Raw genomic sequence first — 27,432 nt, forward strand, 5'->3', positions numbered from 1 at the left:
TGTGTTCCTACTGCCTTGCCCAGATTTTTCCCATCTCCACTCCTTGATCAGACCACAACATCCCCCCTCCAAGGTCACAGAGTGGGGATGATCTGCTCCCATTTCCTACCACTGCAATGACTCAGATGAGATTGCTGTATCACTGTCAGCAGCAGCTCTTAGGCTTGGCATCTCTTGTCTGTCGCGGTTGGACCTTGGGCACCTGCGTCAGTGCTCAATCCGCCGGAGTAAGTGGGCCCACTCACTGCTGCCTCTCGCCTGGGAGGTTGCTGTGCAATAACTGCACAAGAGGGGCGGTGGGGGGCGGTGTGTGTTTTGGGGGGCTGGGGGGGAGAGCCCCCTTCCAGCTGTCGGGAACATCAGTGACGAGCTGATCAGTTAACAGTGAGCCCTCCCGCAAACATCCACGCGGGATTTGATCAGCGCGACAGATCACCCCTCCTAAACCAGCCCCCGTTCAAGGTTCAAGGTTTGCCCCTCCCGCCCAGCGCCAATCTGAGATGGGCAGAAGGAGGGGGCGGGAAGGTTAGTTTGAAGAGGGCAGAGCTCTGCGAAAGGACGCCGCTTCCCCCCGTTATTTCACCGCTGGATTAAAAAAAAGAAAGAAAGAGAAAAATTATCCAAATCCAGTGGCCGGTAACAGCTGAGGGAGAAATCAGTCGGACCAAACGGCAGAACCTCATCAACTCCAAGGAAAGCCAGGAGTGAGAGAGAGAGAAGACACACACACACAACAGCAGGAACATCATCCTCATTGCTGCTGGTGAGACTGTTGTTATTTTTCTTATTATTAGTCATTACCTCTACTGTGTCTTCTGTGATGCGATTTTTTTTCCTTCTTCTTCTTCTTGTTAAGATCTCGCACACGTCGCCGGCAGGATAATTGCCGGAGACGGTTGCAAATGGGCTCAGCGGCAATGTTTCATTCACATGCAACAACTGCTGTTTGTGTAGCTACCGCAGTATAATTGATGGTTTAACAGGTCTCCCCTCGCATGCTGAAGTGGAAAAGATGCACGGTGAGGGGGATGCGCGGCTTGCATGCGACTAGCTCTGGCTCTGCTCAACCGCGACGATTTCGCCCGCGAATTAAAGTAGTAAGCAACAAATGTGAGGGGGTTGTTTTTGTGGAGATACACCTGTCACAGGGGTGGTTGAATTTTATTTATTTGTTTGTTTATTTAAAAGCTTAGGTCGACTTCTAAGGACAGTCAAAATAGCAGCACAATGCGACACTACTGCTTGAGCGGCTGTTACTTTCCCTTAATGGGCAATTAGCGGTGAAGACGCGCGAGACGTTTCTGGTAATGATTAAAAAAAAGAAGGGGAAAAAAAGCCGCACCTGCACAGGAACTCCGGGCTCGTGCTTTGACCCCGCGTGCTGGGAATCGTGTTCGGAACGAGCTACCGCAACCTGTGACAAGACTGTTGAGCACAGGCTAACTTAACCTTGGATTAAAAACCGTCTTCCATTAAAGCGAAGGGTCTCAACTCCACCGCCAGTGAAATAAACACCACTGCGGTTTGTCTTTTATTAATATCAGTATTTTTTTTTTCTTTAATTCACCGGGACTGACAAGTTTACCAAAAAAAAAAGCAGATTAAGAGATGACGACAGTGGAAAAACAGTTCCATGTGCACGCGCGTTTTTTTATTTCTTATTTAAACGATTTTCTTGCTCTTAATCATTTAAATTCGGCGTAGTTGTGTGCTTTTGCCGTAGCGCAACACGAGAGGGAACACGACTATCTCTTTCGTCATCCTCTCTGTCAGTTAGCCACGCGTGGTGTAGCTTATGGAGTGTCAGTGGGCGCACATGCTGAGCGATGTCCAGCTGGAATGATGCAAATGTAATAATGACATGAGCTTCCCAAGTGCACAAGTAAATCCAGCAATCCCAACCCCTCTTTAAAATCATGTGAAATTGGGTCAACACACACAAACAAGACACAATTAGAGAATTTGCATCTCCTGTTTGTTTGCTGCCTGAGACAAGGGTGACAACAAATGGTATCCATGCTGTCAGAGTGCTGAATGGAGTCCCTGACAGGGTAGTCCTTTGGTTCTGATCTTTTCCTTTTTTGTAATAGACAGTGTGGCACCTTTTCAGACATCTGCTCCTGCATGTCTTTTTTTTTTTAGTGTCATGGTGAAAAGGTTAACAAGCAGGCTCCATATGCAGACACACGTCAGGAAGAGCTGTGGTACACCTGCATGAATCCTTGCATTCATCTTTTCCACGCTTGAATCCAGCCTGTGTCAGAGGCCAGGAGCTGGTTTTAATTGCCAGACCTGGGAGGCGTCGCTCAAGCACAGCACTGAATGGTGCTCATCCTTTCCCTCCCTCACCCTGATGTTGCCACGTTTTTTCAGGCGTTTGCTCCTCTGCAACATCATGCATGAATGTTTTTTTTCTTCCTACCACACCTCATGTTTTGATGTGATGCACAGTCATCCGGCTCTCAGTCTTGCAAGCTACAGGGCTCGTAATGCGATGACGCCCGTGAGTGTGACCACAAGTAAATGACTTTTCTCAGCCAGTTTCTTCATCTGTTGAGACATACGGAGAGAGAGTCTCCGCACACACACAGAACCCTTTTCGCAGTGCATGGGTGTGTGGTGAAAAAGGAAGTAAACTCAGATTTATTGTCCAGCAGGGAATGTGTCAGCCAGAGCAGATTTTGTTTGAAGGAGAAGGTGCTGTCTCATCCGAGAGCTACAGATGGATGTGCCGTGCTTGTGTGAGACTTGTGTGAACCCGTCGCATCTGAAGTGATTAGAGAATCTATTTTGTAATTGCTATTGTTGGGATTCAGCGTGCAGATGCAGGCAAATAAAAGACAGAGGCAGACTGTTGCAGGGATTTGCATTATTGTTACTCGAGGCACCGTAAGACGTGATGCAGTAAAAATGCAAAGTATCTTGAGTGATTAGAAAATAAATGGGGGTAATGGCTCCCAGGGAAAAGTAGTATAAGTGTTTATATTTATATATATGTATATACATATATATACAGTGGGGCAAAAAAGTATTTAGTCAGCCACCGATTGTGCAAGTTCCCCCACCTAAAATGATGACAGAGGTCAGTAATTTGCACCAGAGGTACACTTCAACTGTGAGAGACAGAATGTGAAAAAAAGATCCATGAATCCACATGGTAGGATTTGTAAATAATTTATTCGTAAATCAGGGTGGAAAATAAGTATTTGGTCAATAACAAAAATACAACTCAATACTTTGTAACATAACCTTTGTTGGCAATAACAGAGGTCAAATGTTTACTATCGGTCTTTACCAGGTTTGCACACACAGTAGCTGGTATTTTGGCCCATTCCTCCATGCAGATCTTCTCGAGAGCAGTGATGTTTTGGGGCTGTCGCCGAGCAACACGGACTTTCAACTCCCGCCACAGATTTTCTATGGGGTTGAGGTCTGGAGACTGGCTAGGCCACTCCAGGACTTTCAAATGCTTCTTACGGAGCCACTCCTTTGTTGCCCGGGCGGTGTGTTTTGGATCATTGTCATGTTGGAAGACCCAGCCTCGTTTCATCTTCAAAGTTCTCACTGATGGAAGGAGGTTTTGGCTCAAAATCTCACGATACATGGCCCCATTCATTCTGTCCTTAACACGGATCAGTCGTCCTGTCCCCTTGGCAGAAAAACAGCCCCATAGCATGATGTTTCCACCCCCATGCTTCACAGTAGGTATGGTGTTCTTGGGATGCAACTCAGTATTCTTCTTCCTCCAAACACGACGAGTTGAGTTTATACCAAAAAGTTCTACTTTGGTTTCATCTGACCACATGACATTCTCCCAATCCTCTGCTGTATCATCCATGTGCTCTCTGGCAAACTTCAGACGGGCCTGGACATGCACTGGCTTCAGCAGCGGAACACGTCTGGCACTGTGGGATTTGATTCCCTGCCGTTGTAGTGTGTTACTGATGGTGACCTTTGTTACTTTGGTCCCAGCTCTCTGCAGGTCATTCACCAGGTCCCCCCGTGTGGTTCTGGGATCTTTGCTCACCGTTCTCATGATCATTTTGACCCCACGGGATGAGATCTTGCGTGGAGCCCCAGATCGAGGGAGATTATCAGTGGTCTTGTATGTCTTCCATTTTCTGATGATTGCTCCCACAGTTGATTTGTTCACACCAAGCTGCTTGCCTATTGTAGATTCACTCTTCCCAGTCTGGTGCAGGTCTACAATACTTTTCCTGGTGTCCTTCGAAAGCTCTTTGGTCTTGGCCATGGCGGAGTTTGGAGTCTGACTGTTTGAGGCTGTGGACAGGTGTCTTTTATACAGATGATGAGTTCAAACAGGTGCCATTCATACAGGTAACGAGTGGGGGACAGAAAAGCTTCTTACAGAAGACGTTACAGGTCTGTGAGGGCCAGAGATTTTCCTTGTTTGAGGTGACCAAATACTTATTTTCCACCCTAATTTACGAATAAATTCTTTACAAATCCTACCATGTGAATTCATGGATTTTTTTTTCACATTCTGTCTCTCACAGTTGAAGTGTACCTCTGGTGCAAATTACTGACCTCTGTCATCATTTTAAGTGGGGGAACTTGCACAATCGGTGGCTGACTAAATACTTTTTTGCCCCACTGTACATATATAATTGTGAGTTTGTATTTTGTGAGCAGAAAGAAAATAATTCCTGCATAAATAATGGCGTTACCCTCCACTTCACTGAATTTCCGTACAAGTTAGTCTTGTTTTTGAGATGGCAGTGTGTTCTGAGGTTCCACCACACAGGTCAAGTGGGCACAGGAGTCAGGCATGATGCAACGCTCAGAGGATGATAATGAAAACAGCTGACAAGAGGTAATCATCAGAGCCATCCACATACACCGAAACCTCGACCAGGACAGTGTCAGTCACGACCAATAAGCTCTGAGGGGAAATTTTACAGCTTGGCTCCACAGAGTGACAGTGATGATGAGAGGTGGAGCAAAGCAGGACCATGGGAAGGCAGAGCAGGGTTAGCACACAGATTCTGGATGCTCTCCTCATCCCGGAAAAGCCTAATGTTGTTGTTTTGGATGAAGTCAAGAAATGCAGTATGTTGAAGCTGCTGACTTCTTTTGTCTTAACTTTTTTTTTTCTTTGTCTGCATACTTGGAGCTTCCAAGAATTGCACTTGCCTTAGTCTTTTTCCCTTAATGTGAGATCCAATCATTTCCCCATTTCTGTGCACGAGAGACGATTAATCACAGAAGCTCCGTTCACACAGGAATAACGTTACCACCAGACGCCCGCTGATTTATGCTAATTCCCATGATTGTCACTGATTTTCACCCTGCGAGCAGTTGCTCCTTTAAATGTAGTTTATGTTAAAGCCTCCGCCAGTGCGGTGACTTTTATTACTGTATTTTTGGCTGAGACAGAACAGTCCTGACGAGGATGATCATGTGTGGAACGCAAATCCCAGTCATTTATTTAGGAAGTAGAGAACCGCCTGCCAAGGCTGCATAAAGCATTTTCAACAAGTGCATTATGAGCAGAGCAAATTATCATCTGCTGTTTGATAAAAGACTGCAGGAGCCCGAACTGTAGTTGCGCAACGCGCCAACAACAATTCCAACCTTTCTTGTTAGATCATCAGAGGTCAGACTTGATGTTTTATTTTTTGGATGATTTCTTTTTCTTTCAATTGAGCCGTTTTTCATAAAGGCTAAGATAACCTTTAGACGAACATTCAGCATGTTGCAGGATTCGGTACACTTCTATCTTTAATGAATTCATTATTTTTTTCAGTGTTTCCAGCTGAATGGATTTGTACTGGTGGGGTGGGGTGGTGGATATAGATGTACACACAACAAATCAATATAATCAGCTGCCTCTCCAGTGAGTCTCTTATCTTGCGGATGGACTCCACCTCCACCATGTTGGACTGCAGCTGGTGATGATATTCGCCACAGTTCACCCATCTGCTGCAGGTTGGCCTTAAAGTGGCTCTCCAACTATGAGTGGAGGATCGCTATCACCAGCTGCAGTCAAAGATGCTGAAGTTGGAGTATGTTTCTCTGAGGAAATATTCGAATGATATCAGGACAGCTGCAACATCAACCCGGCCAACAAGACAGAGAAAATACTAAAAACACAAAACATTCAAATGAGTGATCTTTAATTTATCTGAGCAGTGTACCCAAATGAAGTCTGTGTCAGGCACACGGTTACTGTTAAATGAAACGTTCTTCAGCTTTGGAGTCTCTATATAATCTGTATGCTGTAATCCCTGAAATAAAATTGTCATTTAGGGACTTGAATGCATAAGAAGCTGAAGGTTGTATAACATATAGCGTCACCTTGCTCTGACTTATTTTCACCCACTCTTCAAAACCCCACGCGTCTTTCACACTGTCAATGACCTTTAAGATTGACAGTCAAATCTTTCAAATGTCAGAATCTTCTAAGAGCCTAAAGCTTCATATTGGGACCGCCTGTTCCTGAGAGGCAGACTGTCTTTGCAGGTCCTGAGATACTCATAAAATGTCAGCGATTGTTATAGACATTCAGGATCTGAAATGGTGTTTAAAGAAGGATACTTTCTTTCTTTATAACTTTAAAAATGCGTGTGTCCGCTAAGAAATTACCTAAGTCATGCATTTATTTCATCATCTATCAGTGGAAGGGATTTAAAGTATTAAATCGGGGCTTTTGATCGAGGCTGGCAGTCGACTAAAAGGTATTTTTGGCTTTTTAAAGCAAAGACATTGAGTAGCCTGATTTTTGGTTATGATCCAGATAAGCTGAGAAACATTGCTTAAAGGTTATTGGCAAAGACGGCAAGTGTACTTTTCATGAATCAAGGTGCTTGGTAAAAAATGCAGTGAAGTGTAATGTGTGCAGAGGGAGTGGAGGCACACGGGCAAAGATTTACATGACTACATAAATTTCTTGCACACTAGTTTTTGTCTCCTGTTGTGCATGTATGGAATTTAAACCACACACTTAGAGACACAGAAATAATTCAGCCCCAGTCATCTCTGCCACAGGTCTGCCTTGATTGCAATTATAAGTGTGATGCTTCAGGTACCGCTTTTGTCACACACGCTTCCATGAAGCTACACCATCAATGCAGCTGTTGCCCTGGTAACATAGTGTTTTCGGCTGAAGATAGTGGGGATTATTGGGAACCAAAGGTCCTGAGGGGTGAGAGAGAGATGCTTTAATTGTCTCTTCTTTATTTCTTTCTTTCTTTTAAGTATTATATTTAAGTATTTGACTATTTTTTTACTGTATCAAGTGGGACTGTGTGTGGAACATCAAGATACAAGAGATCAATGTGAGGGGCATGCATGTTTGTTCATTATTATGTAACATCCTGGTGTTTGCAGCTGTAATTCTACTGGCAGTTCTTTTATGCATATTTTTGACTGAGCTGTTAAATAAAAAATAAAAAATAAAAGCAGAATAATCAAACACACAAGAGCAAGGGCAAAATCTGACTGTGCCCTTTCATCTAGATGGTGCCTGTTGAGTTTGGGCTTTGAACCAATTTAAATGGCTTCATATTATCTACCAAAAATGTGTACGTGCAAATGACCCACAGACGTTTTATCTAACCCTTCGCTGACTCGAGGCTTGGCACTGCCCTTAAGATAACACTTACTGTAGGCCTCAGCTGGAATATTGAATAGCATGGAAAACAGTAGTATTTTATCCTCTCACTTAATTCTTTTGCTTGTGTTTAGTGTGGTAGTAAAATACCTTCGAGTTGCAGAACAAGCAGTTTTAAGATGACATCTTGGGCTTTAAGATACAGCGTGCTTCATTCAGGTGTCACTAAAATTTGATTTATCAAGAATATATAGCCCGACTGATATAAGATTTTTAAAAGTTATACCGATATTTGGTCCTTTAAAAAATCAGATATATCAACTAATACTTAAATAATGCAGTAATGTGTAAGTAATCCAATGACTAGTGTAACAAATGACTTTTTCTGCTGAGTAATTAAGTAATTTATTGCATTAAATGTGGAGTAATATGTAAAACATTATTTAGGTAGCGACTAATCAAAACTCATAACAAAGTTGAAGAGTAAATCTTTACTTATCATCCATTTTCAAAAGTTTTCATGACGTTTTCACACAGCCATCTCACTGTCCAATACACATTATTCTTTTCTGTAGCCTGTCTCTGCCTGTCTCTGTAGCTTGTTTTGGTGTGTGTTGCCCTATTGAGGAGACAGTGGCTGTAAGGATCTTTCTTGACTATAATGGAACTGGGTGCCATGTTTTTGTGGTGTTCGTAAGTTTTTAAAAAAGAAGCAACAACTGCAGTAATATCTGTTTTTTAGAAATTATGATCAAGGTTCTCAAAAAGTCCACAAACCTTTCCATGGGTGGTTTCATGTGAGAACTATTTTATTTAAATGGAGCTACATCTGGCAGTCAAGCAGAGCTTACACTTAGCTAACATTAAAGCTCAGTCAAAGGAGACACACTCATCATTTACATCCTGTCAGAGTAGTCGAAGCATGAGCATCTTGTCATTGGTTGATGATTGCTTTCTTCTCCAGAGCAATATTGTTTGCAAAAGTGTTGTAGTTCAGTAGTTTATACATGAAAGTACTCACTGCAACTTTGTGGTCTTTTGAGAAACTAGGTCAAGATTTCTAGAAAGAGACGTTGTTGCTGAGTTTTTAAAAATGTAACTTTTTGGTGCTTTGAGCTCCCCAAGCAACTGCCATCACATCCCATTATATCTGTACAACAGATAGACCCAAAACTGGGCAAATTGCAGCGAAACAATTTCGATGGATAAATGGCGCTAAAGGCGAGGGGAAAATATGTAAATCATTTTGGTACCGTGAACTGTCCCTTAAAGACATAGTCTATGCAAAGTACTGTAAAGATTTCTATGTGATTCAAAGCATATTTGCATGCAGACAGTTTGTCTTTTTGCTCTCTGAGACCATAGTGTTTATTGTTTTTTATCACAAGCTGCCAGATGATTGTGTCTGGTTTTATTTAATGTGTGTAGCTTTTGGCCACCTTCATGTCATCTCAACCCACACTGTATTACACCAGGTACCGCACAGTAAAAATGTATTCTTCACAGATTATTTTACATCACTGTTGCATTGCTGTGCGCAAACATAGAGTAGGTGTCATTATAGCTGCTGAAACATATCTTTAAGATGCAAAAGGGGATTTTACAGTTTATATTACAACATAAAGTGTTCCTGTCAACAACTGTGACTATGAGATTTCTCGCCATTCGCCACAGGAAATTTGTTAGTCTAGGTTATAATGCCTGACAAACATAAATGCCTTAAACAAAGGGAGTCATTTAGGGATAAGAAATGCGACATCCTGAGAGCCGTCAAAGCAGCAGGGATGCAAGAAGAATAAATATCAAAGATGATTTTTTTTTTTTTAAGAAAAAAGCTTTAATTGTGACACGATCTTGCTGGAAAGTGGCTCATAAGTTTTCGGAGCTCTGACAACAACAGCATGGTCACCTTTAGTCTTTAACCTTGACAGAAAAACTGTCAGGTTGCTCCTGTCTGAGGATTTCAGGCTGCACACCGAGCCATAAGGCAGCTTAAGTTGAGAGACAAGCCAGGGCTAGGTCATTCAAAGACTACTAAACATTAGGAGCTCTAAAAAAAAATCTATGCTAAAACAGGCGTCCAGTGAGATGGTAAAACAGAGGGGATGCTCCTGTCCTTTCACTTTAGTGAAAAGCTTTCAAGCAGCTTAGACAAAGCAGGCGCTGCAATATTAAAGCAGTCATTGTGAGCACTTAAAATGCTATCTAGATATTTGAAAGATCATTTTACTGTGTTTTTTATTGCAGCTATAAATATTCAAAACTTACTGAGAGGCAACAAAAAAGCAAGCATGGATTTTCTAAAATGTTATGGCTTCACAAACACTTTTATCAAGAGACAGTGCCACTTTATTAGATTTTGTATTTGCCCATGAAAGTGCATTGTAGACACAATATACATCAAAAACAAAATCTTTTATATCTCAGGTTTTCGCTGTTTGGTTGCAGCCTGCCACAAGCTTTTATTGATGTGATACTGCATCTTGCATAAAAAATATATACTACACTAAAAACACTTTTATGAAACCTTTATACAAGAGCCAAAGGAGAGACCTGTGAAGGGTTATTCACTGTGAAACTAGGGCTATACAAACAGCAATCCCAGCTGTCAGCAGTGTCAGTTTGTCCTCTAAGAGTGATGGGAGGGTAGTGATATTTATATAAAACAAAGCCTTTAACACACGATGTGCACAAATGTGAGTAGCAAACCCAACTGTGGAAAAGATGATGAAAAGATGATGTTTTTCTGTAATCAGCAAGAATACCACTGTAATGTCCCTGAGCTGTGGAGTCAGACCTTGGCTTTGCCTCGACACATATCCATGAAAACCGCAGACAGGCAAGGTGACAACTTTGCTGGATTGAGACGCCCACCTTGAATAGGCCTGACTTCTTGCCAAGAATGTGAACACAGTTCCCTGGGAGGACAGAATGACTTGCTGTGGTGATTCTGTCCTCCTGTAAAACCTGTCGTGAGTGACCCCCAGATAACGTGGTCATTTCTGCTACGTGTTTAAAATAGGAAGAGCTGGCAGTCCTGCAAAGATGCAGTACATTTTCTGTCAGTGGAATTATATAGCTCAATGATTCTGTTGTCTTAACTGGGTGGCACAGTGGTGGAGAGGACACTGTTGCCTCATCCCTAGAGGGTTCCTGGTTCAAACCCCACCAGGCTGAGTTTTCTCCTGTTCTCCTTGTGCCTGCAAAGGTTTCTTCCAGGTACAGCTTCCTCTCAAGATATTGTCTAAGCAAATTGGGGCTGTTGATGCATATTCACAGTTTAGCGTCACGTCAGTTAAACTTGTGGGATAGAGTTGGCAGAGGGGTTTGTTAATCAGTTTCAGCTACTTTGGTGTTAATGAAATTAAAAACATGTCCACTAGAGGGGCAACAATGAAATAATCACAAAACAGAAATAGTTTTAAAGGTGGAGGCCATTGACATTTTTTCCCTCCACATCTTTTTTGACTGTTCAGACTGTTCTAGTTTTGCACTTGGCTAGGGTCAGTGTAACTACCGGTGGCATAAGGTGATGCCTGGACCGTACAGAGGCTCTACAGGTAGTCTGGCACAATACATGCCATCGCCAGAAGGTTTGGTGTGGCTCCCAGCGAAGTCTCAAGAACATGGAAGCGATTCCAGGAGATAGACAGTTACTCTAGGAGAGCTGGACAGAAGGTCCTTAACCCATCAGCAGGACTGGAATCTGCTCCTTTGTACAAAAAGGAACAGGATGAGCACTGTCAGAGCCCTACGCAACAATGTCCAGCAGACCATTGATGTAAATGTGTCTGACAAAAAAAAATCACAAACATGGTGACTTGAGGGCACAACATCCTCCATTGGTTTCTGTGCTCTCTGCCCAGCATCCTGACGCTCAATTAGCATTCGGCCAGAAAATACAAGAACTGACAGGCCCACCATTGGTGCCCTGTTCTTTTCACAGATAAATGCAGGTTCACCCTGAGCACATGTGACAGACAAAAAAGGGTCCAGAGAGGACGTGGTAACATGACCGGTTTGATGGTGGGACAGTGGTAGTGTGGGAAGGTATATCCATGAAGGGACACAGACCTCTATAGGCTGGGCCACAGCCCTGTGACTGCCATTACATTTTGGGATGTAATCTTGGATCCACTGTCAGTCCCTACACATCCTACCTGGTGCTCTGGGTCCCGGGGTCCTCCTGGTACACGACAGTGCCTGTCCTCTTATGGTGAGTGCAAACAGTTCCTGGAATGGATACCATTGACTAGCCACCAGGCTCACCTGTCCTCAATCCAGTAGAACACCTCTGACACATTATATTTTATTGCCATGAAGTTCTATGAATCACATACTCCAGTGAGCCAAAAGCATCCATATCTAATGTGCTGTTGACCTTTCACATGCTTCCATGTGAAAGGTCAACACGCTGCCTAAGTCTGGACTGAAAAGAGCTCTAAAGGTGCACTGTGTTATCTGGCATCAAGACTGAAGCTACAGAACCTTTTGAGGTCTGTCTTTCCTCGTCATTGTGAATACCAATGCCTATGAACAAGCCCATAACCTCCATAACATACTGCTCCTTTTTGCCAGGTCCTTCCCACACAGTAACCACAGATATACTGGCTATTTTGAGTCATCTAGTCAATCATTAATGTATCGCCTCACCGGTTCTCTCTACCCACAGCTTGCTGTATATTGTAGATTTTAATGCAGAATGTTTATGTTTTTTTAATCTGCATTTTCAAATTTCAGACCTTTTGAGCTATCCTCTTCATAGTTATTAACTGACTATAGTTTCATAATTATTATTGAAACAAAGGCTTCGTCTTTTATTCTATACATTTGTGTATTACACAAGTATTTGAATGACATGACATGCTTATTCAGATGTTAGTCAGGTTTATTACATTTTCAGTAGAAAAGAAATGAGGATGAAGTGAAATTGGAAGCTTGCGTATCATAAAAAAGAATGCCGTCTTTTTCTCTTAATATTGCCCGTTCCTGCCCTCATGAGCTCACTCCTATTTTATTTTATTTTTTTATGTAGTTGACTTGAATTTTACCTGCAACACACACACACACAATAAACTGGAACGGCCCAGTGGTCTGTGTTTAGTGTTGTGTGACGAGTTACGGTCAGAGTTTTCAAGAAGTAAGTCTAAAAGTTTTCAATTATGGATGAGGAAAGCAGGAAAAAAGAGCAGGGGAGCTTTAGTGAATACAAACTCACTGGAAGCCATTGTTGGGAGTTTTGCTGGCCTTGAAGTCTATTCAGAGAGAGGGCACAAAAATAAATTGTATGTACTCAAGATGCACGTCAATTCAAATGCAGCTACTGAGCTATAATTTAAAAAATGCCAAGTAATCAATGCTTACAATTATTGTTTGCCACTTGACTAATTGATTGAATGTTTCTGTGCTTAGCTGGATTTTTCTATTGATGGGTAAATACCACTTTGCAGCAAATGTTTTTTAAGTACTTTTCATGATAAAAGGCTGCTTTTGTGAATTAGATTGCGCAGTGTTGAAAGCAAAAGACTAAAGCGGTGTGACCTTACACGGACTGACTGCAGTAAGCTGCAGTAACCAAATAATGCAGGCAGGAAGGAAGGAGCGGAAAATCACGCTCAATCACGATATCGTTTTTGTTGCGATGGGTTTTTTGAGTGTTATTAAGAATTACACGTAGAAGCTATATTTTATTTTGATGATGTTAGGTAATGTAGACAGAAATAGCGGTGTTTTATACTGTCATTTTCCATAATGCTGATAGTACGATTACTATGTATATCTCAGGTGCATTCTGTGAAGCAGATGAACTTTGAAACATTTACATCTTTGAACTGATAGACGAGTGAAAAGATTAGTCATTGTGAGCGGTGCCTCGGGAATTGGAAGCACTCACAGCTTTGCTGGGAACATTGGCTGCTGTTTATTTTAAGACCAGACTGTAACCTCACAAGTTTACTTTCTATCAGAAAGAAAGAAAAGAAGGCAACCATACAAGTCAGGAAATTACGACCATGGTGCTGTCCAAGATTTATGAAGCTGGTGAAAAACTTTGTTCTTTTTTTGTTTTAGTTAGTTGTGTACATTTTGGGGCCCTGAATAAAGCAAGAGTACAAGGAGTCTTCTTTCTGTATGAAAAAAAAAAATATAAGCCTTTTTTAAAAACAGGTTAGCTGTTACTTCTGTTAAGATTAAAGTCCCAGTCAAAGATTATGAAGTGTAGTGATGTTATATGTGATAACTGAGCCCTGTGTAGATGTCCTTGGTGTGCATTAGATAAGTTCTTTTCCAGGACCATTAAAGCCAGTGTTCTTTATGAATTACTTGTATCTGTTATTTAAGTTACATGTTTCAAAGTCAGGATAACTATCTTCTAGTCAGTTGCCATAGCTACATTAACCTCTGGTTTTATCCTAAAACTAAATTCAAGTGATCTAGGCCACATGTAAATTAATGGATGCTTTCTACCTTTGTAACCACAATAATAGTCAACTGTGTGTGTCCAGACTGAAGGTGCTGGAGCCCAACAGTCCACCACTCCATTTGTGCTTGAAATAGTGTAGCTTGAACCATGTTCTACTGAGTCGCATTCACCACTGCTGCAGTCACACTTGTTGTTGTTGTTGTTGTTGTGTTCATCGCAGCCTCTGCCCAACCAGCAAACTCCACCAGAGTGATAACTTGCTGCTCCAGCAGTCAAAGCTGCCGTGATCACAAAATCACCCTCACCAGTTTGCCAGCTTGCGTGGCAGCAGCCTGCACTTACGCCTTCCACAGAAACTCAGTCGCACTTGCCACAGTTGGACTAATGCAGTGACAATCTCAAGCATCCAGATGCACCAAGATGATGTTTTTGGTGAGGTACAGTCAGGGTTGTGCTCACCCCTTGCTGCGTTCAGCATCATTCTCGCCAGAGACGTGCTTACCTCAGCCACAATCGGTCGTGCTCACTGGAGTGCTACTCAGCCTGAGCAGCTGGCGTTATACTCTACATGAGACCGAGCAGCCATAGTCGGAGTCACACTTGCCAGAGGCACCCTCACAGCTGCCATCATTCACACTAAGTGGGATCCTACTGGCCACACAAAAAGCGCCAGTAAACAGCTCATCCACAGAGACTCACAGCAGGGCCCAAAGCAGATCGCAGCTCTGTTCAGATTCACACGCACCTCATCCAGCTGAAGAGAAAAACAGTTATTATCCAGTCCGGGGAAAGACAACATGGAGTGGTAGGGGACACTGGAAATGCTGCGAATAACTTGCTGTACATGCGTTTGTGCACTGTAGCAATGTCTCTGGATCAAAGTTGTCTTTCCATCCATCTGTGTGGTGTAATAAGAAGGCAATGAAACTCAGTGTGCAACTTTAGATTTGTGGGATCCACATTTGCAACGTAAGGCCTTTTTTTGATGCAGCGCATCTGCTCTTGAGATAAGATTTGCTATTTCTTGCAAGCCTGATGTACTCCATGGAAGAACACCATCAGTAATATCTCTCTGTGTCATATGGAGAAATGGGTGGCCAGCTCTTGCCTATGGCAGAGCCAGAGCCTACATAATGTATTCGGCTGACTGACGATAAGTCTAAATACGAATTGCCTATTTAAAATTCAGTCCGATGACGGTGCTTGTTAAATACATTACCATTTGAAATAATATTCTTCTTGCTCACTTGGGTAATCTGTATCAGATTAAGGTAATTATTCAGGTTTCAGTGGAAATTGTTGAGTTTTTAAGATTGCATATTTCTGCAAATACTCATCAAGGTAAAGCGTTGTGACTGATGTTTTATTCCTTTCTTATTTTATAATTAATTCTTTGCAAGATATTAATAGACTTTCTCTAATGTTAAAAATGCTCTTTTCAAATTGAAATTTAGGTCGATCTTAACTGGAACAACAGATCACATTCAATTTATTTCCGCAAATGAAACAACTGTCTCGCCTTTGAAACTATCCCCATTCACTCTGCTGCACATTTATATTGTGTATTGTTATATAATACATCCTTGAATCCTTACAGTATATCCTTGTTTAGGTAGGATACAAAAACAAGAACTCATATTTAACACAATTTAGCACTAAGTGGCAAAGACAAGCCTGTAGAGCTTCAAGGTGAACTGCTGCATGGATTTTTGATTTATAGTTCAAATTATTCTGTTGGGCCAGTATAGTGCGTGTACTGAACTCTCCTGCTCTTTGTATGGCTATTACCTGGGAGTGAAACCTTGCATTCCAATTACAGTTGGGCTATATAGCTGTCATGCATGTTAGTAATGACTATAGCTTCTACTTACTCTGAATCTTAACCCTGCCTGTGAGTACTTTCCCTTTCAGTATGATACTCTTAAGTTACAAGACTTAGCTCTCAAAAATTATTTTAAAAAACAAAGAAGAGTGGGATTTAATTTGTAAACCTTGCTATGTATGTTCCAAATTGATCTTCTTTTCATTGCAGAAGTCAGTATTTACCTTGAGGTCTATCTCGATATTGGATTCACCACGACCATCTGTCTTTGGCATCTAAATTTGATGACTCAATATAATAATTCAGCTCTATTACGTCATAGCTTTAGCACAGTTTTTCGGACTTGATCCTGAGGACGGGGCATGTACGCTTTCAAAATTTTTGGCAACCAGTTCAATAGACATTTAGCTCCAAATCACAAATGCCAACCTCATGTTTGTGCTTTAGGATTTGTAAGTCATTAGAGTTCATCGTCCGTACAAAATTAGCTCTTTTGACTTGCTGCTGCTGTAGAGGAAATGTCAGAAGATGTGTAAAGTCAGCCTCGCTCCTCTGGGAACACAAATGCCTGTCCAGTATTTCACGTCAATCCATCGGACAGTTATTGAAATATTCTGGTCTGGTCCGGAGCAGCAAATTGTCTGACAAACTGACGCTGCCGCACCGAAAACCCTGCAGCTAGCAGTGAAGAATCCCTGACATGTTAATGCACGGACCGTCTTTCCTACAATAGTGATTCAAAGTGACATACAGAGCATTTGATTGATGGCAATGACATGGAAGACCCACTGGAGAATTAACAGCCCGAGTCGTGTTTTTGCACTCATGCACCTGAAAACATGGAAAGAACCACACAACTCTACGGACAAAATGAAGTTGGACAGATATTTGCGCTGTGCCCTGCTTCTTCAGACCCTGTTTAACTGATGACTTTGGGGGACTATCTGTCAGTCTTATGAATGGTCTTTTATGTTGAAATATTAATGCTGTTGCATTTTCCAGACTCACTTTATGTCCTAGAAAGCTTTGATGTAAGTCAGGGTGCACTAGGTTAATGGACCAACAAATAAATGATTCTGCAGTGGTAACAGACAACTTGTCAGTATTGCTGTCTAAAAGACCAGGTCACGTCCTCTTTTAAAACACCCAGTCGTATTAGGCTCATAAGTAGGCACCTTTCCTTACATAACTAGTCAACTTAATGCTGTCTGAATTTCATTTAGCCTTTGCAGGCTAGGGCCTCTCTCTAGTGAGTGCAAGCCTGTCCAAGACTCACTCTTGTTTCACTTTCCCTCTTCACCTTCTTTGTCTCCTTAGATAATGAGGTTCTTTTTCACAGGTACACCAGTTGTTCCACTAGCTGCTATTTAAGCTACCAAACAAAGCCTACAGAATAAAATAAAAGCACTTACCTCTTCGTGTTTGTGCGTCTTCATTTCCCCAGGTATGTAAAACAGGCTGGTGTAAAAGACTTAAAGCCAAGTCTAAATGCAGGCGATGTCATTATTTTATAGCCATTAGACTGGACAATCCACGTTTATTGTTATAATTAAAAATAAAGCAGAAAAGTTTCCTAGGTGGCACATTGTGACTCGTTTTAGGTGTCGGTGATAGTGACCGTATGATTTCTTTTAACCTTTTTGCGGCAACCAGGCCGTGGGTGCCGTTCAGCCCTTCACCAATTAGTAAAGCACACCTAGCTCGGCAAAATGAAATCCGCTGTGATGTGACAGCAGATTAAAGTAATGGTTCATTAGTGTTTCAGAATGTATTGAAGTAGCACTTGGAAAAAGCATTTTGCATAGTGCCTGAAAACTTCAATATGGTATGGATGGTACAGCTCATTAACAAAACTAGACGGTGTGAAAGTGTGAGAGGCTGAGCTGCTGTTGCTCCTGGCCTCATCTTAAAATTGTCTTGGTAGCCGTATACTTTATTGGATGTGAAAGATAAAAATGAACAGGATTGTGAGCTACTCTGTACAGAGTGATTCCTTGTTCATGATTTATTGTGTTCTGGCTTGCAGCCATTGCTCTTTTGGGAAGCGTATTCGATGGAGCTGTGACTTGGCATCTGACGGTGAACAACTGACTGTTCATAGCTGAGTAATGGATATTCTTTCCTCGAAAGCCTTTTACAGATAATTATTCTGAGTTCATAACATGACCATGAGATTAATCTGATTTCTTCGAATCTTTGATGACAGCTGTTAGCATGGTAATTTTTAATATGGGTTATGGAGAAGAAAAATGAACTTGGATTCATTGTGAAATTTCTTTCAGTGATGAAAGCCTTGAAAGCATCCCCTCCAGGTACCAAGTGTGTTGAGGCTGCTGTGAAATCCAACACTTTAGACGGTAATAAGGTGAGCGAGCGCTGTCTCAATGTATCTGTATCTACTTGTTTTTCGATTTCATTTTCCCCTGAATTTATTGGCAAAGGACCGCGATAAAAGGATTGGTTTACTCCAACAATCAGACATCGGTGAGGTGCTTAAGAAAATGTATCAAGCGAGCAGCCAGCAGGTTAATCATATAACAATTACTGCCATCCAAACAAGTGGAGCATGCTGTGACATGAATAATGCAGGTTACCCCCACCCCAGGCCAGTTAGCAGGGTGCATCGTCACCTAAATCTGATTTCTCACGTGATAATTTAAATGCAAATGGATTTATAGTAACGAAACTGGGTCCAGACTTTGAGCCTTATTGCTTATTTTTATTAGCCCAGAGTTGCCTCAGGGCAATTTATCTTCTACCGTATACGTTATCTTCCCCATTTCATTATATCTGAATTCACATGTCCTTTCTCTCTGGCGAGCCAGTACATGGCGTATCTATTGCACGCTTTGCCAGGCAACGCTCATTTGTATTCCCATAGCAATGTCACTGTTAACTGATTGGCTAAACATGTCTCACTGTGTTCAGCCTTAGTTCTGTGCAGCAGCATCAATATAGCTTCAGAGTAAGATGACGGCAAATCTATCAGTCCGGCTTTCACGTACATCTAAAGAGATATGTTCTTTTTTCTTACTGCACCGTCAATAATGGCTTCTGCAAGGATGTTTTAATTGAAGTAGAAGACGTACACAGTCTCAGATGTGGACTGCCACCATGATGAAATTGGTTCCTCCATTTTTGCGACTGGACCATTTTTTAAAATTTAGAAATATGTAAGGAAAAGAAAAGGCAGCATTTAAAATAAAGCATTTACACACAAAAAACAGATGATCAAAGTGTCTCCAGCCTAATAGAAATCTACCATTAGTGGGGGAACTCTGTAAACAGTCAATACTTTAAACTGTTCATCTTCTCAATCCTTTCCTTCTGGTGCCTACTTCTTCTGATTGTCAGCCAATTTGATTCGCCTCCTACTGGGCAAAGACTTTGTTCCAGCTGTAATCATAATCCATTGAGGAGATGCAGAACTTGTCACAGTCTGAACTGGGATATTAATTTTCCCTCCATGTGGGGACCTGCTTTGCTGGCCATGTAATGCTTTCAGCTTTGAAGGAATTTTGCCTGCTTAAGCCGTGTGAAAATACTCCATTTGACATCTATTTTCTGCTAAGAATATATTTGTGCTAATGGTCAGAGAAAAAACATCTCTTATTTACAATGAGCAGCACATTTAAAGCTCGCGTGTTTTCGTTTCCAGTAGCATGCAAAAAATTTGTGGCTTTTATTAGGAACTATAAACGATCCAAATGTGGTACTTTCGATGTCTGTTAGTAGATCTAAAATTTGTGCCTCAGACAAAATCTTCTTTTTTTCATCTTGATAAATTAATGCTCAAGGAAATATTAGTTGACAATCAGTCTTCTAGTGATCAAAACATGTAGCATTTCATGCATTTTTGAAAGGACACCAGATGGAAATTTCATTTCTTTATGTGATCTAAAGTTATTTTTTCTCTTAAACAACCTCTGATCTTGGACAAACAGGGACTTGGTTTCGTTATCCCAAAAAGCTTTGTGAAGACTTTTTTCTATTTATTTTATGATGGTGTTAAAACTGCATTAGCAGAAAATTACTTGATTGCTTCTCAACAGCTGACAGCTGGGATAGGCCTCTCCACAACCCTGAATCGGCTAAGTGGTTAAGAAGATGAATGGCTGGATGGATGACTGATTAACTTTTTCTGTCATTCATATTTTTCTATTATTCACACAAAGCATTTACATCCTCAACGATACCATAGAGGACAGAAATATTTTGCCTTTTGTAAAAAGTAAAAAACATAAACAGATTCTGGACAACATGGCGATAAATATATCTGTGATAGAGCAGACGTATCAGTGAGATTCTATCAAAGGTGCAGAATGGAAATGTCAAGACTCAAGGTCTTCATTCTGGATTGTTCAGGCTTTGAGCTGCACACAGTGTAACAAGGCCAGCGTTAACGCATGTGCACAGGTGGTCAGTGCTAGAAAAGGTAATGCTCTTCACCAGGAGTCCTTGATGAACTCTGACAGATTACACCTACGAGGCAGCCACCCTGTCTCCGGTTTAACATCTGCTTTCCAGTTTTTCAAGCTGTGGCGGCGCTGACTTGTGTGCAGAGCCGCACTAGTTTAGTTATAATTGTAAAAGTCGCACTGATTTACATGATTATTCTATTTATCTGATGAAATCTCTTCCTCCCAGCAGAGTAATGAATGTTATTGCAGGCAAAATTGCCCCATTACAGTATCCTTATAATCATGTTTGATTTCAGCATTTATTTTCTCAGCTCCACTCTTATAATAGGAATTACTTTTACAAATAATTGATAGCGACTGGAAAATATTGTGAATAATGGGATGCTCTCTATGACATATTAGCTTTGTTCGCTTTGCTGGGTTAGAGTGGGAATGCATTTTGTTGAGCTCTGTTGGAATCAAATTCCAGCCATTTCTTTATTGTATGCTTTGCAGATTTAATAAATGGATCTCAAATATAGTCGACTCAGCAGTATTTATAGAGAAGCTGTGCTCCATGTGTGCAAATGTGCTCAACTGGGTAAGCTTTATGCTGCAGATCTTTCCCATTTGTAGCTTGACAGGTGAGAACTTTTGATGGTGTATAGAAATATTGAATCAAGGTGTTAGCCAAATCGGCTTTATTCAGACCGAAGGGACTGTTGGATCAATCTGGCTGTGAATGTATTCTGCTCTCTCACTCTTACATGTGAAAGGGGAAGTAAAAATGGGTCGTAATTGATCAAACTTGTCATGGTCCCTGTGCCTCCCCGGCCAGCCCAGTGTGGCCACAAGTGTTTGTTGTTTTTCTCTCACTCTGTCTCTCCTACCTGTCTGCCTGGGCGGAGCTCTGATTGGGCTCCTGCCCTTGGCCCACGCACCTGCAGCTGATCTCGAGCGGATTGCAGTTCTCTGGCTCTTAAGGCTGGGGCTCTGAGCTGTTCGTCGCTGGAATATTGAGTAACTCTCGTTAGTATTGCCTGGCTTCCTTGCGATTCTACTGTTCCCGTGTTTGCCTTCGACTTACCCTCGTCTGTGTAAACAGGTTTACCTGGATCAGCCCTTTTGTGACCCCTGGACCCCGTGAGTAGGAGAGTGAGCTGAGCTGCTTGTGTGGAGACTGTTTGGACGAGGAGCAGAGCGAGTGCGAAGAAGTGTGTCTCCCCAGCCAAGTGATCCCCGGGACCCTGGTGTTTCCCCCCCCTTCACGTGTATATAGTGCACCAGTGTGATTAATAAAGTGTCGTTGAACTGTGCTACCTCAGTCTGCGCCTGAGTCCGTTCCACTCCCGTGACAAAACTGGCCGGGGAGCGGCCTTATATGGCTCACTGGTGCATTTGAACAGTGCGGTAGCTGCAAGTATGTACAGGAATTTGCACTTTCTCTCACTGTTTTATCACTTGTTTCCTCGAGAGAAGCTAAATCCCATGAAAGCTTTGCCTTGTGGAATATCAAATCTCATTTGATGTCACATGCACGTACTGTCACCACACTGTGTACATTTTATTTCCAAAAAAGTTTCAAGTACTCTCTGAACATCAAATGACAAAGGTTTAAGGGCTGTGACAGTGTTTTGCTTTCAACCACTTTGGTCTCATTTTTTTGGAAGCCAGATATCTGTTTTTCCCTCTCTGCTGTCATGTAAATGTGTGCGCTCGGCATGAAAAGTCCAAATCCGTCTCTATAAAAATAACTCCATCTGTTATATATTTTTTATTATGTCCTTTATGCTAATAAACCACTGATGTCATACATTTTTCTGGCCCTGTTAACATTCAGTCAGGAGAGGATGTTTCCTTAAGTAGATCTCGGTAAAAGCAGGAAGTGAGAGACTTCGATTCCTGCCAAGTTCAGCACTAATAAAACCTCTTCGAAGTCACTTCGCTTTATATTCAGACACGATTAAATATGTTTAGCTTTCATTAAACTGGACCATCAGGCCACTTTAGCTGTTTCACGCCATAATTTTATCATTCCTTTCACCACTTGTGAACAACTCTGCAAATGAGTCAGCCAAGCCTTAGCAGTGAGATGGAAATAACTGAATGAAATATATCGTTCTCTCTCCTCCCTAAAAACAGCAACATAGACTTATTGTCATGTGGCGCTGTGTTCATAATGGATTCATTTTACTCTCATTACATGTCTGTGAGGAAGAAACCCAAATCTTGACAAATTATCTCTGGCGTAACATAATCGTGATGGGTCCCAGTAGAAACTGTTTTGCCTTGCAGCCCAATGCATTGATCATTTGGTTGAGAACAGTCTGATGATCATTATATCACACACAGTCCCAAAGCAGAGAGGAAAATCGTGCTTCTTCCCTTATTAGAGCTCCACCTGTCTGCTTTGTAGAAGGAATCATTTACAATGGTGGTTCCCAGACTTTTTTATTTGTCAGACATGGCCGCAGACAGATGAACTCACTCCACGTTCCAAATAGGTTATTATGAACTGGACCACATATCATTAATACACATAATACATCATTTGCTAGGAATTAATAAAGTATTCTGATTCTGATTGCACAGCAAAGTTTACTCTCAAGCATTTTATGGTTTTTATTTTTGTTTTTCCAGTTTCAAATTTCAGCCATATTTCACAATATCTAATAAAGTTTCACATTTTGCATTTAGCTGGATTCATACTCTCAAGCCACTTAATAGCAAATAATAACCAAAACCCATTTTTCACTGTTCACTGTACTTTTTCAACCATTCATTATATTTTGCAAATACAGTTAATCGTTATTTAGTATTTTAGCTGCCAAAAGAGCATAAATGTTTGAAAGTTTTACCATTAATATTTCAAATGACCACGCTGTTTCAGCTCTTATTTAAGCTAACGCTTTGAACTATTTATCAAGTTATTTTTGCTAACTTTCCAACTGTCTACTAGCATTTGCTATTTGAATTCCTTATCCAGGAGGCTACATTAAGCTACTTAAACACCTGTTGTATACTTTAAGCTATTTTAGCTGTTCATTTATTTTCTTAATAGCTCAATCACACTACAGCAAAAGTACGTTGGCAGCCTCCTTTCAACTTTGAAAACAGTCACAGACTGAAAGTGAGTGCAGACTTGGTCCCCATTTCCAGAGCAACCATTTCAAAGGCAACAAGATCATGAGTTCATTGCACTTGGTGATATCAGCAGTTGATAACCAGTTAATGTTTTCACTGGTCTGACTGTAGGGAGTTATTTCAGCAAACCAATCGATGTGTTTTTTCTTGATCTTTTCTAATTATTGTTCGTGTTTGTATTCATGTTATTACTATTAATTACCAATGACATGATTGTTTTGTTTCATTACTTTAGGACTGTTTTATTTAGTCAATGATTTGTTTCAAGAGAAAGAAACGTATTCAGTTTCAGTACTTGTGCTTTCTTACGACTCTAAATCTGTGGGTTTCTCTGTATTAACTACACTGAATGAAGCTATTTTCAATTCCTAACTTGTCACTCGGTTTTGCAGCTGGGAGTAGCTCCACATGAATGTACGCTTTTAATTCTCTGTGCTTTAATATGATTTTAGACAAACCCCACGATATTAATGTGTCCTGCTATCCTGAACACTAGTGATTCCCTCAACTTTGAAGCAATGAGTCTTTTTTGATGTATGTTGTAAATAATAGACTGCTGGTAGATGCACAGTGCGTAATCATTGCATCAAAGCAAATATGACAGGATTTGGGGCTATTTTTAGTTAACAGCCACATGGATTAGATAGCTATAGAGCTGTGCCCTGAATTCAACAATTACTGGAGTGATTGGTATTTATTGGCTGATTTAGATTTCCTGTTTTTATTAAATGTTCCTCGTCGTCCCGGCTGTGCAGTAGCTGCAGCGGTAGTATTTTGCACACCGTGAAATGGCCTGTATAATACATTCAGTTTGAATTTCACTTTCTTTTATGTTTCAACTGGCAGTGTAACTACGAACAATAAACAAATTTGTCTCAGAGTGACATTTCGCTTGTAGGAAACTAGGCCCTGACACTTTTTATTTTACCACCTATTATCACTCAGCATAGTTGCCCATTCAGATAATTCACCTCCTTTGCATCAAAGGCATTTACAGCCTTTAATTCTGTAAAATGTGATTGCATTATTCATAACATATGCTTTTATCCCCAGGAAAAAAATAGACTGACAGCAGAATTGAAAACAAATGTTAGAAGAGCAGGAAACGGAAAGTGGTTTAGGTCTACTGTCACTTTAGGCGAGCTATTTTTAATTTGCCAACAAAAGCACCATGTCTTTATTCCCCCTCCTTCGTTTTCTCTTTTTCAAGCCCAATCTGAGCCCCAGGGACGGCTGGAGCCCTCATTTACATGACAGGTATTGGTAAATCTGGTGCAGAATTGTATACAGTGAATAGAAGCCAGCCTTTTAGTGCCTGTTTGCCTTTTTTATTGGAAAGGACTTAAGGACACTTAATAAGAGTGATGTCTCGTATGCTTTCTAGATGAATTAACAGATAGATTATGGAGTTTATGGGCTGACTAATGAAAATAATTAGGTCATCTTTTTTTTTTTTTTACGTAGTCATTTGAAATAGTCAATATTCTGTATTTTCATCTTTTTAACTAGAAAATACTTTTTCAGCCACAAATTACAAAGACTACTTGTGGTGAAACCGTGTTATGACTGAGCCTAAGGGCACAGAAATGTCTACATATTTTCAAAAGATTTATTCACCCCGGACATTTGAAGCCTTAAAGATGACACATATGCAGTGATGAGTATGAGTGGAAGTGACTCGAATAGGTGGTAATATATGTCAGGAAATTAGCAATGCAATTTTCAGACAGACGTTAGAAGACAAGGAAATGATACCTCTGGTACCAGAGGGCATCAAGTAGCTTTTATGGGAACATAAAATCTTTAATGGCTAACGAGCCAGGATTATTTTTAACAAAAACACAGCGCAGAAGGGAATGAAAGAGAGAGGCAGAGCCTGGAAACCGAATGTGATGTGTGTAAAGAATAAAACAAAATCTTGCATGGCAGACTGCAGCTTTCTGTTTGACCAGCATTTCTTAAGCACAAGATTGGTATAATTTGACACTGGGTCTTGGCATGGCCTCAAGCATGACATGTGTTGAAATGATTAAAAGTAGCATTTCAGCTGATTTGCATGAACCATGCTCAATTCAAATGGCTACATTTACAATTCACCTCCTAATGTGGCTGCTCAAGTAACCCAGTTTTAGGTGAATTCATGTGAAATAATGAGAGTGCTCTTGAATTCTGGTTGTCCTGATAAGATTATGTGATAGGTGGGCATGGAAACATGTTCAGATCCCGTCTCTTTCTTCTTTAAAGAGACCATCAGGATTGCGTTTCCATGTTAGAAAAAAGCCCCACTGTAATATTTCTCATCCAAAGGTATACGTGATGCTTTATTTAACAATGACAGCCACTGGTTTATAACAGAGACTGTAAGCATACATCGATTAGGCATATATGACCACCTTCCTAATATTGTTTTTGGTCCCCCTTTTGCTGCCCTGAGAAGTCGAAGCATAAACTCTACTAGACCACTGGAGGTGTGCTGTGGTGTCTGGCACAAAGATGTTAGTAACAGATCCTTTAAGTCCTGTAAGTTTCAAGGTGGGGCATCTTGTCATCTTAATAGGATTGAGATCTGGGGAATTTGGAGGCCAAGTCAACACCTCAGACTCTTTGTTGTGCTCCTCAGACAATCCCTGAGCCATTCTTGCTTTGTGGCAATGCTAGTGCAAGGTGTTCCCCAGGTAAGCGACGCAGCTGGCGATCCACATGATGTTCTTCCATTTCTCCAGGGGTCACTTCTGATGCTCGTGCTTATTGTTGGCGTTTTCGTCACTGGACAGAGGTCATATAGGCACCCTGTTTGGTCTGCAGTCTCTTCTGCAGGCAACAAACTGTATTCTGACATCTTTCTATCAGACCAGCAGTTTTTGCAGGTCTTCAGCAATTTGAGGTAGTGTAGCTCATTTATTGGACTGGACCACACGGATCAGCCTTTGCTCCACATGTGCATCGGTGAGTCTTGGTCTCCCATGACCCTGTCGCTATTCCTACCTTGGACCACGTTTGATAGATACTGACCACTGCAGACCGGGAACATCCCACAAGAGCTGCAGTGCTACTTATCAAACAGTTTGTTCATTGCAGTTTGCATTGTGATGCGGTCTTAGCTATTTAATCTGACAAGGAAATTGTGAAGGCTTGTCCTAAATGCCACCAGCAGCAACACTGAGGCATCTCTTTATTTGCTACTTCGGGTCTTGGAAAAATTTAGGTGACAAACTGCCAAGAAGCATCAAAGACTGTTTAAAATAATTGCCAATTCTCGCAAGCACAGCTGCCAGTATAAAGACTTAAAGTAGATGTGGATCTTGGCTTATCTTGGTGCTTAGCTACTTCAGTCAATATTAAGACACCCTTATTGAAACGGCTTCACCTCAGCTCCATCGCAGATATAGTGTAGGAAGATAGTCACAGGTTGGAACACTGTTAATGCGACTGCATGTTTGAACACCAGCCCGAGTTGTATTTTTGCATCCACTCATTTGTTTACTCCTCCTGTAATGATCAGTGCTCTAAGGTAACATAGAGATCAGTGATTCCCCTGAGGAAAGGGTTTGATCTTCTCTCTGTACGGTGGCAATGGAGAGGGAGGGCTGAATCTCACAAAAGCATGATGAAAGCCTTGAAATTGCCACACGCCTGCTTCACGTGTGTGCGTGCATTCATGTGACTGCGTGACTGCTGTACCCCAGTCATCGGGCTTCTTGTTTCTCATCTTCTCAGTGTTTTCAGACTGCATTCAGTAGCAGCTTTGCCAATTTTTGAATGCATTCATTTTTAATGCAAGGTAATACCTTTCTGTAAATTGCCCCGCTTCTTATTAGCTGCATTATTAATGACCGTTTTAATTTTAAGATAGCAGTTGTTCTGCATCATAAAGAGAGCGCATATACTGTATAAGGGAAACTGTTTTATGTAGGTGCATGTACTAATATGTTTGTTTGAGTGCAACAGCAAATGCAGAAGATCCTAACATGAAGCAACAAACTGAACATGTGTGTCATGCAGTGAGTGGTAATAATAGCTTGTATGTTTTCAGCATCATTTGTTTTGAGAATATGTATTTAGAATTTTATGA

General features: G+C 41.2%; 1 protein-coding gene across 2 annotated transcripts in view; it reads left to right on the forward strand.

Moving 5' to 3' along the window:
• The first annotated feature begins 352 nt into the window (after positions 1-352).
• Positions 353-27,432, forward strand: part of gabra3 (gamma-aminobutyric acid type A receptor subunit alpha3) — a 118,337-nt gene continuing 91,257 nt past the window's right edge. For both annotated transcript variants that reach the window (XM_085288546.1, XM_085288547.1), the window contains exon 1: positions 353-763. The gene's annotated coding sequence lies outside the window, so the exon portion shown is untranslated. The remainder of the gene's footprint in view (positions 764-27,432) is intronic.

Source organism: Mchenga conophoros, linkage group LG10 (assembly GCF_057382185.1).
Source record: "Mchenga conophoros isolate Kocher_MC1m ecotype Shallow Benthic linkage group LG10, M_conophoros_male_GT1.1, whole genome shotgun sequence".
Lineage (NCBI taxonomy): Eukaryota > Metazoa > Chordata > Actinopteri > Cichliformes > Cichlidae > Mchenga > Mchenga conophoros.